The sequence below is a fragment of the Ornithorhynchus anatinus genome, chromosome 7 (genome assembly GCF_004115215.2).
Source record: "Ornithorhynchus anatinus isolate Pmale09 chromosome 7, mOrnAna1.pri.v4, whole genome shotgun sequence".
Lineage (NCBI taxonomy): Eukaryota > Metazoa > Chordata > Mammalia > Monotremata > Ornithorhynchidae > Ornithorhynchus > Ornithorhynchus anatinus.
The window spans coordinates 40723045-40734821 of NC_041734.1; the positions used below are offsets into that span (position 1 = coordinate 40723045).

Genomic DNA, 11777 nt, shown 5'->3' on the forward strand with positions numbered 1-11777 from the left:
ACTGTTCTAAGGGCTTGGGGGAGTACAATACAAAAGAAATTAGCGGACACATTCCCTGCCTGTAATAAGCTTAACCAACCCATTACCTAATCCCTAATAACCCTCAGTGTCCAGTGGAACAGGCTCACCGTATCTCTTCCCACAGCTTAGTACAATGCTCTGCATACAGTATGTGCTTGATAAATATTAATACTAAATGGGGTATTTAACTGTGGCATTTGTTTAGTTCTTACTATATGCCAAGCACTGGAGTAGATATAAAATCATCAGATCCCACATGGGGCTCACATTATAAGCTGGAGGGAGAACAGGTGCTGAATTCCCATTTTACAAATGAGGGAACTGAGGCACAAAGAAGTTAAATGATTTTCCCCGGTCACACGACAGGCATGTGGCAAAGGCGGATTTAGAACCCAGGTCCTTTGACTTGCAGGCTGTGCTCTTTCCACTAGGCAATGCGGCTCCTACGAATCAGCTGGATGCAGCACGTTAGGAATCTACCTTGTCACAATTCACACTTTCTTCTTTATCAACTTAATACAGACCTCACATCCGGATTGTAAGAAAATCCTCCTAAAACCTATTGGTATTGTACAACTCACTGTAATAACAAATTCCCTGCATTACCAACCCCACCCTTAATGGCGAGGGATTTCTTCCCGCTTTGAAACATCTTCTGTTCCAACTTCCATGATTCTGTGACTTTCCAACAGGTTTCCCTTCAGTCTTCACCACTCTGGACCAAACCGTCCTTCTACCCTCAGGTGAGAGCTGCTCCAACTCCCGATCATTTGACCTGCTCTGCTCTCTACCTTGTCCAGCTGGTATGTTCTTTCTAAAATGCAGTGACCAAACCTGCAAAACTGCAAAAGTATTACAGGAACAAATACTCATGGTACCCTAGGATGTGGCTCAAAAAATATGGCGGTAACATGAGGTACATGTTCCCACTGATTTATGTCCACCCAGTTAGCTTCTGTTCCCACGCACGCCCCAACATGACAACCGAGTCCCAGGGGCAGGTAAAAATTATAATCAATCATATCTGAGCGCTCACTGTTTGGAGAGCAATTTACTAATTACTTGGGAAAGTACAATTTTAAAGAGTTGGTAGACATGCTCTCTGCCCAAAAGGAGGTTATTTACCCCACCCACAGGACCTATATACATATCCATAATTCACTTTAATGTAGGCCTCCCCCTCTGGCTGTAATCTACTTGTGGGCAGGAACAAGTCTACCAACTCCGGTATATCGGACTCTCCCAAGAGCTTAGTACACTGTTCGGCACACAGTAAGCACTCAGTAAGTTCAACCGACTGATTAGGGTGGGGAGACAGACACTGAAATAAATTACAGATAGGTACGTAAATGTTGAGGGGTTGAGAGTCGGGTGAGTCAAGGGCCCAAATCCAAGTACACAGGTGATGCAGGATGTAAAGAGAGTGTGGGGGAAATGAGGACTTAGTTACAAACGGCGTCTTGGAGGAGATGTGAATTGAATAAGGCTTTGAAGGTGGAAAGAGTACTGGTCTCTTGGATATGTAGGGGGAGAGAGTTCCAGGGCAGAGGGAGAATGTGGGCAAAGTTGTCTGGGGTGAAACGGAGGAGACAGAGGTAATAATAATGTTGATATTTGTTAAGCGCTTACTACGTGCCGAGCACTGTTCTAAGCGCTGGGGTAGATACAGGGTAATCAGGTCGTCCCACATGAGGCTCACAGTTAATCCCCATTTTACAAATGAGGTAAGAGGCACAGAGAAGTTAAGTGACTTGCCCACAGTCACACAGCTGACAAGTGGCAAAGGCGGGAGTCGAACCCATGACCTCTGACTCCGAAGCCCAGGCTCTTTCCACTAAGCCACGCTGCTTCAGCAGTAGGTTGGCATTAGAGGAGTGAAGTGAGTCAACAGGAAATCTTAAGATACAAAATAAGAGTTGGCAAGGTAGGTGAGTGTTTTAAAGCCCCTGGTAAGGAGTTTCTGCTTGATGAAGAGATGGCTGGAGGTTCTGAAGAAGTAGAAAAACATGGACTAAATTTTTTTGGGGGTGGAGAGGCGGGCAGAAGTGTAGTATAGACTGGAATGTGGAGAGACAAGAGGCAGGGCAGTCAGCAACGAGGCTGACGCAGTAATCACAGCAAGGTAGGATAAGTGCTGGAATGTAAAAATTCATCCCCATCTCCCTATTCCCTCGCCCTGTTCCTAGTGGTTTTCCTGCATTCCAAACTCTCCCATTTCCCCAACCCATCATCCAGTATTTTCTTTGTCTGAACTTCAATCACTGCAAGTACGGCCAATTTCCTCCCTATCCCTCTTCCACAGTCCCAACTAGTCCCAGTGGCCCGAATCTGGGTCCGGGTCCTGCTACCTGCCCTCCTTGCCCGGAGGAGTGGGAGCTGGCTTGGTTTTTCCCAGTCACCTCTCTCTCCGTCCCCTTCCCCTTCTCCCGGCCCCGACCTCCTCACCCACCCAACATTCGCAAGCCAAGGAGAGAAGGGGATGGGGGCAACAGATTTACAAGTTGTGATTGCATGTAATGGGGGCAGAAATTATGACTCCTGGGGAATATCAACAAATAGCACGCGATGAATTGCATCCACAGGGTGGCCATAAACCCAAGCCCGCCTGCATCTTCATTTTAAATAGTCCCAAAACTATGGTTTTCATTTCCTAAAACTTCAAACAAACCTGAACATTCCTATGCTTCTAATTTTCAATTCATACCTCTGGTCTCCTAAATACTTACTTATGAGACATACTAATACATGTATTACTATACACATCTTTTTAACAATAGGTTTCTTTTACTATCAATCAATAGTATTTACCGAGTGTTCGATGAAGTACCCCGGGGGAGTGCAATGCACGGTTTTACGACTGCTTCCCTACAATTAAATGAATTTTTCTTCAAGCCTAAATGTGCAGTTCACAGTACTAAGAAAAGGAACAGCGACTCATATTTGAATAGATCATTCTTGCAAGCCCAGGACTTTAATAGTACCAGATTCCACCCCCACAAGTCAGCTGAGAATCCATTTCCAAACTTTTCCCATCCTCCACAGTAAGAGCAGCTAGAACTGTGGTACCAATCAATTTAAGACTTGAGTACAAAAATATTTACTCTGCAATCCTAGATAAATTTTTGAGATGCTTTCTCTCTCTATTGAAGCATGAAGGCAAATCACATCCTCTCCAGAATTCTCACTTAATGGAAAGTCGAAAAAACATACCTCACTCGGGACAAAGTCAAAATGCCTTGATAACACTGAAAATTCAAAAGACTTGAGGTGAGTCGATCAGATAACGTATTAAGTGTTAAACGTTAGGGTAGAGACAAGTCCCCGTCCCACACTGGGCTCACAATCGAAGCACCCAAGTTGTTTTCGACAGTAGCTCACGTGACCAGAAATCCATACGTGTAAGGCTATGTTAATTTTGGACTGAAAACAATTAAGCACGACATATTGGCTATTCAACGTTACAGGTTTTTAGCAGTAATAAAAAAAAAGGTTTAAAAATCACTTTCACCTGTGCACAGCTACAAGTCTACTGCCAACCATCGGCCAATTCTGATGAAGTCGATGAGAAGAGAAGTATTAACAGATGCAACTCAAGAACAATGGGAAATTTCTAAATTATGACAAGGTCCTAGTGGCCTAGTAGTCTGTATGTGCTGACTGACTAGGAACCAAATCTGCAAAAAATCTCAGGTGGACCACACACTCTACAGCCGAGAGAGCTACAGTCAGTCCACACAGTGGATGCTTTCACACAGTGAACGCTAATGTGCTTTCTGCTTTCCTCTTTCTTAATCTATAATAATTCCCCCATCACCAGCACTCTAAAAAGCAGAGCTTTATTAACCCTTTGAATATCATTTTTTTCTGAAAAAACATTCAGTTCATGTCCCCTCTAGACTGTAGGCTCCTTGTGGGCAGGGAAGGTGTCTGCTACATTGTTGTGTTGTACTTTCACAAGCTCTTAGTTCACTTCCCTGAGCTCAGTAAATACAAATGATTCCCACCACTCCTCAAAATTCTCCAATGGTTGCTCATCCACTGCTGCATCAAACAGGAACTCCTTCCCATCGACTTTAAGGCACTCCATCAGCTCTCTTCCACTTACCTTACCTCACTCATCTACTACTACTACTATCTCCTACAAAATCCATCACTAAATCCTGTCGGGCCCACCTTCACAACATCGCTAAAATCTGCCCTTTCCTCTCCATCCAAACCTCTGCCGTGTTAATAATAATAATATTGGTATTTGTTAAGCGCTGGGGGGATACAGGGTAATCGGCCTTCATCCCCATTTTACAGACGAGGGAACTGAGGCCCAGAGAAGTGAAGTGCCTTGCCCACAGTCCCACAGCTGACAAGGGGGCAGAGCCGGGATTCGAACCCATGACCTCTGACTCCCGAGCCCGGGCTCTTTCCACTGAGCCACGCTGCTTCTCTACAATGACTCATCCTATCCCGCCTGGATGACTGCATCAGCCTCCCTGCTGACCTCCCAACCTCCCGCCTCTCCCCTCTCCAGTCCACACTTCACTCTGCTGCCTGGATCATTCCAAAAAATCGCTCAGGACATGTTTCCCCACTCCTCAAAAACTCGCACGCTTCACTCCTCTAATGCTAACCTTCTCCCCGGGCCTCAAAATCTCATCTACCTCACCGCCGACCCATCGCCCACGTCCTGCCTCCTTCCTGGAACGCCCTCCCTCCTCAAATCCAAAGGACAGTGACTCTCCCACCCCTTCAAAGCTTTACTGAAGGCCCATCTCCTCCCAGAGGTCTTTCCGGACTAAGCCCCCGTTTCGTCTTCCCCCACTCCCTCCTGCATCGCCCTGACTCGCTCCCTTCGTTCATCCCCCCTGCCAGCCCCACAGCACTTTTGTACGTAACTGGAGACTAGACTGTAAACTCATTGTGGGCAGGGAACGTGTCTGTTTATTGTTGTATTGCACTCTCCCAAGTGCTTAGTACAGTGCCGCGCACAAAGTAAGCGCTCAATAAATATGACTGAATGCATGAAGGAATACTACAACCCAACCCACACTCTCTGCTCCTTTAACACCAACCTATTCTCTGTATCTTGATCTCATCTATCCCGTCATCAATCCTTTTGCCACATTCTCCCTCCCACTTCGTATCCAACAGTCGGCCATTCCCCACCTTCAAAAACCTCCTAAAACCGCATCTCTTCCAAAAGGCCTTCACAAACTAAGTTCTGTATTTCCCCTCTCTGCCCTCCTCTGTGTCAATTATTCACTTGGCTGTGATTCCCCAACGAACTTATGTAAATAAAGCTCACCTCCTCCAAGAGGCCTTCCCAGACTGAGCTCCCCTTTTCCCTCTGCTCCCCCTCTACCCCCCCTTCACCTCCCCTCAGCTAAGCCCTCTTTTCCCCCCTTTCCCTCTGCTCCTTCCCCTCTCCCTTCCCATCCCCTCAGCACCGTACTCGTCCGCTCAACTGTATATATTTTCATTACCTTATTTATTCTGTTAATGAGTTGTACAGCACCTCGATTCTATTTATTTGCTATTGTTTTAATGAGATGTTCATCCCCTCGATTCTATTTACTGCTATTGTTCTCGTCTGTCCGTCTCCCCCGATTAGACCGTAAGCCCATCAAAAGGCAGGGACTGTCTCTGTTACCGATTTGTCCATTCCAAGCGCTTAGTCCAGTGCTCTGCACATAGTAAGTGCTCAATAAATACTACTGAATGAATGAATGAATGAAATATTCTTATAATTCTCTTTTCCCTATCTCTATCCCTATCTATGGCTTCCCCCGTAGACTATTAGCTCCTTGGGGGTAAGGCTGATGTCCACCAACTCTTCTGTACTGTACTTTCACAAGGTCTTAATACAGCGCTATGCACACAATAAGCATTCAAAAATATCATTGGCTGATTGATTAAATATCAGGATACAGGCCTGACCTCAGGTTTCACATACTAGACCAGGAAAACACACATGGCGTACTGGAGAGGGTATAGACCTGTGAGTCAGAGGTCATGGGTTCCCATCCCAGCTCTGCCACTTGTCTGCTGTGTGACCTTTGGCAAGTCACTTCACTTCTCTGTGCCTCAGTTACCTCATCTGTAGAATGGGGATCGAGACTGTGAGCCCCACTTACGGCAGAGACTTTGTCCAACCCCATCTGCTTGAATCCACTCCAGCGCTTAGTACAGTGCCTGGCATGTAGTAAGCACTTAACAAATACCACATGATTATTATTATTAACACTGTTCTCACCAGTCCAAGACTGTGAGACCAACAATAATAAGAATAATAATTAGAAAAATATTTGTTAAGTGCTGACAATGTGCCATACAGCTCTAAGTGCTGGGGGAGATATAATCAGGTCCTACATGGGGCTCACTCTCTCAGTAAGGAGGAGAATAGGAAATGAATCCCCATTTTGCAGATGAGGGAACTGAGGGACAGAGAATCAATCAATTGCATTTAACGAGCGCTTACTGTATGCAGAGCACGGTACTAAGCACTTGGGAGAGTCCACTATAGCAACATAACAGACACGTTCCCTGCCCGCCACGAGCTTAGAGTCTAGAGGGGTAGACAGACATTAATATAAATATATTACAGATTTATACACGAGTCCGCCTACTAAGTGCCAGGCACCGTACTGAGCTCTGGGGTAGATACAAGCTAAATGGGTGGTACCTAGTCCGTGTCCCACATGGGGCTCACAGTCTTAATCCCTATTTTACAGATGAGGACACTGAGGCACAGAGAGGTGAAGTAACTTGCCCAAGTTCACACAGCAGGCAAGTGGCAGAGCCAGGATTAGAACCCAGGTTGTAGGACGCCCAGGAACATGCTCTTCCCACTAAGCCAAGCTGCTTCCATGACAGAGGCAGGGGTTGCGACCGGCCTAATTATCCTTGCTTAGTCCAGTGCTCGGCACACAGTAAGTGCTTCTCACATATCACAAGTATTATTAATTTTTGTTCTTACCAATGACCTCTGCAGTAAAACCTTTCTTCTTGACTACCTTTACCTGACGCCCAATGATGGTTTCTCTAGTGGAATCCACTTAATCCTTTAGACAAAGACTACTTAACGAGGCTATTTCCTAGCCAAAGTATATTTTGAGTTCTGATCATCATGTATAAAGTATTAATAATAATCATGTCGGTATTCGTTAAGCGCTTACTCTGTGCAGAGCACTGTTCTAAGCGCTGGGGTAGACATGGGAATCGGGTGGTCCCACGTGGGGCTCACAGTCTTAATCCCCATTTTACAGATGAGGTCACTGAGGCCCAGAGAAGCGAAGTGACTCGCCCACAGTCACACAGCTGCCAAGTGGCAGAGCTGGGATTCGAACCCATGACCTCTGACTCCAAAGGCCGTGCTCTTTCCACTGATCCACGCTGCGATCTCCACCACTTGCTTAGAGCACAGCGTCCAAGGCTGTGGTTGGAGGCAGAGTGACCTCAAGGAAAGGACATGGGATTGGGAGTCAGGAGGCCTGGATATGAATCCCAGCTCTGCCCGGGGGCCTGTTGTACGACCTTGGCCAGTCATTTAACCTCCCCGTGCCTCAGCTTCCTCATCTGTCAAATGCAGATAGGACACCAGCCTCTCAAACCTGTGACTCTGAGCACCATGTGGAAGAGGGTCTGTGCCCTATCCGAATACCCTGTCGCTACCCCAGCATTTAGCACGGGGCTTGGGCACAAAGGACTTAAGTCCTATCAGCATCATTCTGTCGCTGCATCCCAGCTCTCGAACACTTTCACCTAGCTAACGCTAAAACAGACGTTAACCAATACCACAGTTATCATTATTGCTCTAGGTGCTTTAGCTGTGAGATGCTCCCTGAGAACTTCTACATAAACCTACATCTGGGTCCCCTCCGGGTTCCCTAATTGACCCGGAGAAGACTCCGGGGGTTTGATCGTCAGGGAAGGCCGGGCCAGAGGACAGACAAGGGCAGGATCAGAGGCAGGGGAAGGGACGGAGGAAGAAGAAAAACAAGGGAGGGGGGGGAAAAATGATTTGGAAGCTGAAGTGGCAGAAGGACTGAGGACTAAGGGCCCAGAACCGTCAACGCAGCTGGGAAAAAGGCAATGGAGAGCTAAAGCTCCTGACGACGGTTTTCCAAAGGGACTGCTGCCCGAGCAGCTCGGGAGAGGGGGCCTTGGGACCCGGATTCTTGGAAGAGACCGGTCATTTCTGCCCGTGTACCTTAAACCCATCAACTGCGATCAAGATGTTAATACAAATACATACTCCTTCCACTTCTTTTCTTTCTCCTACCTGCCCTTTGGCCAGGACACAAATGTAACCCTGCCTCCAATAATCACTGTTTTTATCATTGTGTTTAAAGACTTACTCCGGGTCAAGCCCGGTACCAAGGACCGGAGTAGATGCAAATTAATCAGGTTGGACACAGTCCCTGCCCCTCACGGGGCTCACGGTCTAGAGATTAGGGGACGGGGGACAAGAAGTCACTGAACTCTGTCAATCTGGCTTCCTCTTAACTTCTGTACAAAGTCAGGTGGGGAAGTCGGTCGTTTGAGATAGATAAATGATACATTCCGGCGATCCAAAACCTCGGCTGTCATTTCTATTAAGAATAAAGATCGGGATGGTAGACCTACGGCATAAACTTCTCCACCCCCTAAAAAGGCCATTTAGGAAGAATGTATTTCCTCAAATGTGCCCTTAAAAGAACCTGGGCCTATTTTGATCCTTTCCAACAGATCCTTTCATCCAATCGGATCCAGGGCTACTCTCTTCTCACCCTGAAATGAGGTGTACATCCCCCTTGATTCCGTTTATCTCGATGATGTCTTGTTTTTGTTTTCTTTTGCTTTGCTGTCTCCCCCGTTGAGACCGCGAGCCCACCGTTGGGCAGGGATGGTCTCTCTCTGTTGCCAAAGTGTAGCTTCCTGAGTCCAGCGCTCCGCACATAGTCAGCGCTCAATAAATACCATTGAATGCATGAACCGGGGAGCCCGTCCGCAAGTTCGGCTCTCACTCGGGCAACAAAAAGCAGACGCTAACCTCTTGGATCGGGATGCCGAAGGCTTTGGTGCCAAGAAATGAAGAAGAGGAGACCTTCACCCACCTTATGACTCCTGGAAAAAACAAATCTCAGGATACTTCAAAGGACCCGAGAGTCACCGGAGAAGGAGCCCGGCTCAGTGGCAAGAGCCCGGGCTGGGGATCAGAGGTCACGGGTTCTAATCCCGGCTCTGCCCCTTGTCAGCTGGGTGACTTGGGGCAAGTCCCTTCCCCTCTCTGGGCCTCCCTTCCCTCATCTGTCAAAGGGGGATGAAGTCTGCGAGCCCCAAGTGGGACAACCTCATTACCTTGGACCTCCACCCCACCGCCCTCATCTGTAAAATGGGGATGAAGCCTGTGAGCCCCACGTGGGACCACCTCCTCACCTTCTATCCCCCAGCGCTTAGCCCAGTGCTCGACCCACCGTAACAAATACCATGATCATCATTCATCCCGAACCCCTTAATCAAGAGAGGGGCAGCCCCGGCCTACAACGCACCTCTGGCCTATTTGAGGTGCTTTTCCACCCCTTTTCCCACTCCTGCTAATTTTCCAAATCCCTCTTTCACCCCCCTGAGCAGGACCCCCGGTCCCCAGGACCTGCAACGCATGCCACCGCACATGCAACTTGCTCCTCGCTGCGCTATGCACCGGGGGAGGAGGGGGGGAGGGCGAGGTTACCCTAGAGGCAGAGTGCTCTGCAGAGTGCTCAGCGCTCGGAGCAGACCAGGGATTGATTTTTCGCTCGGGAGAAGGGGAAGGGAGAGGGGCAGGTCCCTTTCCCACCCCGGGCGAGGTCCGGTCCCCGACGGGGAAGGATGCTCGCAGCTCCCGGAGGTCACGGCTGCAGAATGAGGGTGCAGAGAGGGATTGGGGAGGAGCTCCGGTGCAGGAGGAGCTGGAAAAATCAAATTAATCCACCACCTCCCTTGCACCCGGGTGGCTGCAGAAAGCTCCCCCCCCCCCCCCCGGGGGCCTCCTGCTTCCAGAAGCGTCCATGCACGGGGGAGCTCCTCCCTGCACGGGCGGTGCGGAGCGCTGAGCGAAGCGCTGTGCAGCGTGCACGGCCCGGGAGGAGGCGCCCCGGCATCCGGCTCACCTCGGGGATGGGGCCCGGCTCAGCTGCCGCCGCCGATCCGTCGCCCTCCAGGACGGAGAGGAGGAAGAGGAGGGTGCGGGAGCGATGCAAGCCGCTCGCACACTCCCCCGCACGCTCCCCCACCCCCAGGCGCGCGCCCGCGCGCGCGCGCGCCCGCCGGCCCGCCCCCCCCTCCTCCCGCCGGAGGGGGGCGGGGCCGCTCCTCCGGCCGCGGGTGACGTCACGGCGCCCGCGCGCCGCCGGGCCCCGCCCCCCTCCCCGCAAGCCCGGAGGGCCCCCCGGCCTCCCGCGGGCGCGCGAGGCGGGCGCGCGGCGGGCGCGCGCGGCGGCGATGCTGCCCTCCTATTGGTCCGCAGCCGGCGGGGCGGCTCGCGCCCGCCACCTGGAACCACGGGGCGGGGTGGGGGAGGGGATCCCGCCTCCTGATTGGCTCCCGGCCGGGTCTCGCGCCCAGGGGCGGGAGGGCGTGAAGCACGTGCCGCGGGGGCCTCTTCACACCTCCCCCCCCCCCCCCCCCCCCAGGGACCGTTAGGAATCATCCTGATGGCATTGGTTGGGCCCTGACTACTATTAATTATAATGTTGGTATTTGCTAATAAGAATGTTGGCCTTTGTTAAGAAGAGCTTACCAGGTGCAGAGCACTGGTCTAAGCGCTGGGGTGATAATATAATAATAATGATAATAAAGTTGGCATTTGTTCATAATAATGTTGGCATTTGTTTATAAGAGCTTACCAGGTGCAGAGCACTGGTCTAAGCGCTGGGGTAATAATTTAATAATAATAATAATAATGTTGGCATTTGTTCATAATAATGTTGGCGTTTGTTAATAAGAGCTTACCAGGTGCAGAGCACTGGTCTAAGCGCTGGGGGAATAATATAATGATAATAATAATAATGTTGGCATTTGTTCATAATAATGTTGGCATTTGTTTATAAGAGCTTACCAGGTGCAGAGCACTGGTCTAAGCGCCGGGATAATAATATAATGATAATAATAATAATGTTGGCATTTGTTCATAATAATGTTGGCATTTGTTAAGCGCTTACTAGGTGCAGAGCACTGGTCTAAGCGCTGGGGGAATAATATAATAATAATCATAATAATAATAATGGCATTTGTTAAGCACTTACTAGGTGCAGAGCACTGTTCTAAGCGCTGGGGTAATAATATGATCATAATAATGTTGGCCTTGGTTAACAAGAGCTTGCTAGGTGCAGAGCACTGGTCTAAGCGCTGGGGTAATAATATAATAATAATCATAATAGTAATAATGGCATTTGTTAAGCACTTACTAGGTGCAGAGCACTGTTCTAAGCGCTGGGGTAATAATATGATAATAATAATGTTGGCATCTGTTAATAAGAGCTTGCTAGGTGCAGAGCACTGGTCTAAGCGCTGGGGTAATAATATAATAATGATAATGTTGGCATTTGTTCATAATAATGTTGGCATTTGTTAAGCGCTTACTAGGTGCAGAGCACTGGTCTAAGCGCCGGGGTAATAATATAATAATAATATTGTTGGCATTTTTTAAGCGCTTACTAGGTGCAGAGCACTGGTCTAAGCGCTGGGGTAATAATATTATAATAATAATGTTGGCATTTGTTAATAATAATGTTGGTATTTGTTAA

General features: G+C 48.8%; 1 protein-coding gene across 5 annotated transcripts in view; it reads right to left on the reverse strand.

The window, feature by feature from the left end:
* The window catches only part of ADARB1 (adenosine deaminase RNA specific B1), a 225857-nt gene extending 215585 nt beyond the window's left edge, over window positions 1-10272 (reverse strand). For all 5 annotated transcript variants that reach the window (XM_029068635.2, XM_029068636.2, XM_029068639.2 and 2 more), the window contains exon 1: window positions 10143-10272. The gene's annotated coding sequence lies outside the window, so the exon portion shown is untranslated. The remainder of the gene's footprint in view (window positions 1-10142) is intronic.
* Window positions 10273-11777: the final 1505 nt, after the last annotated feature.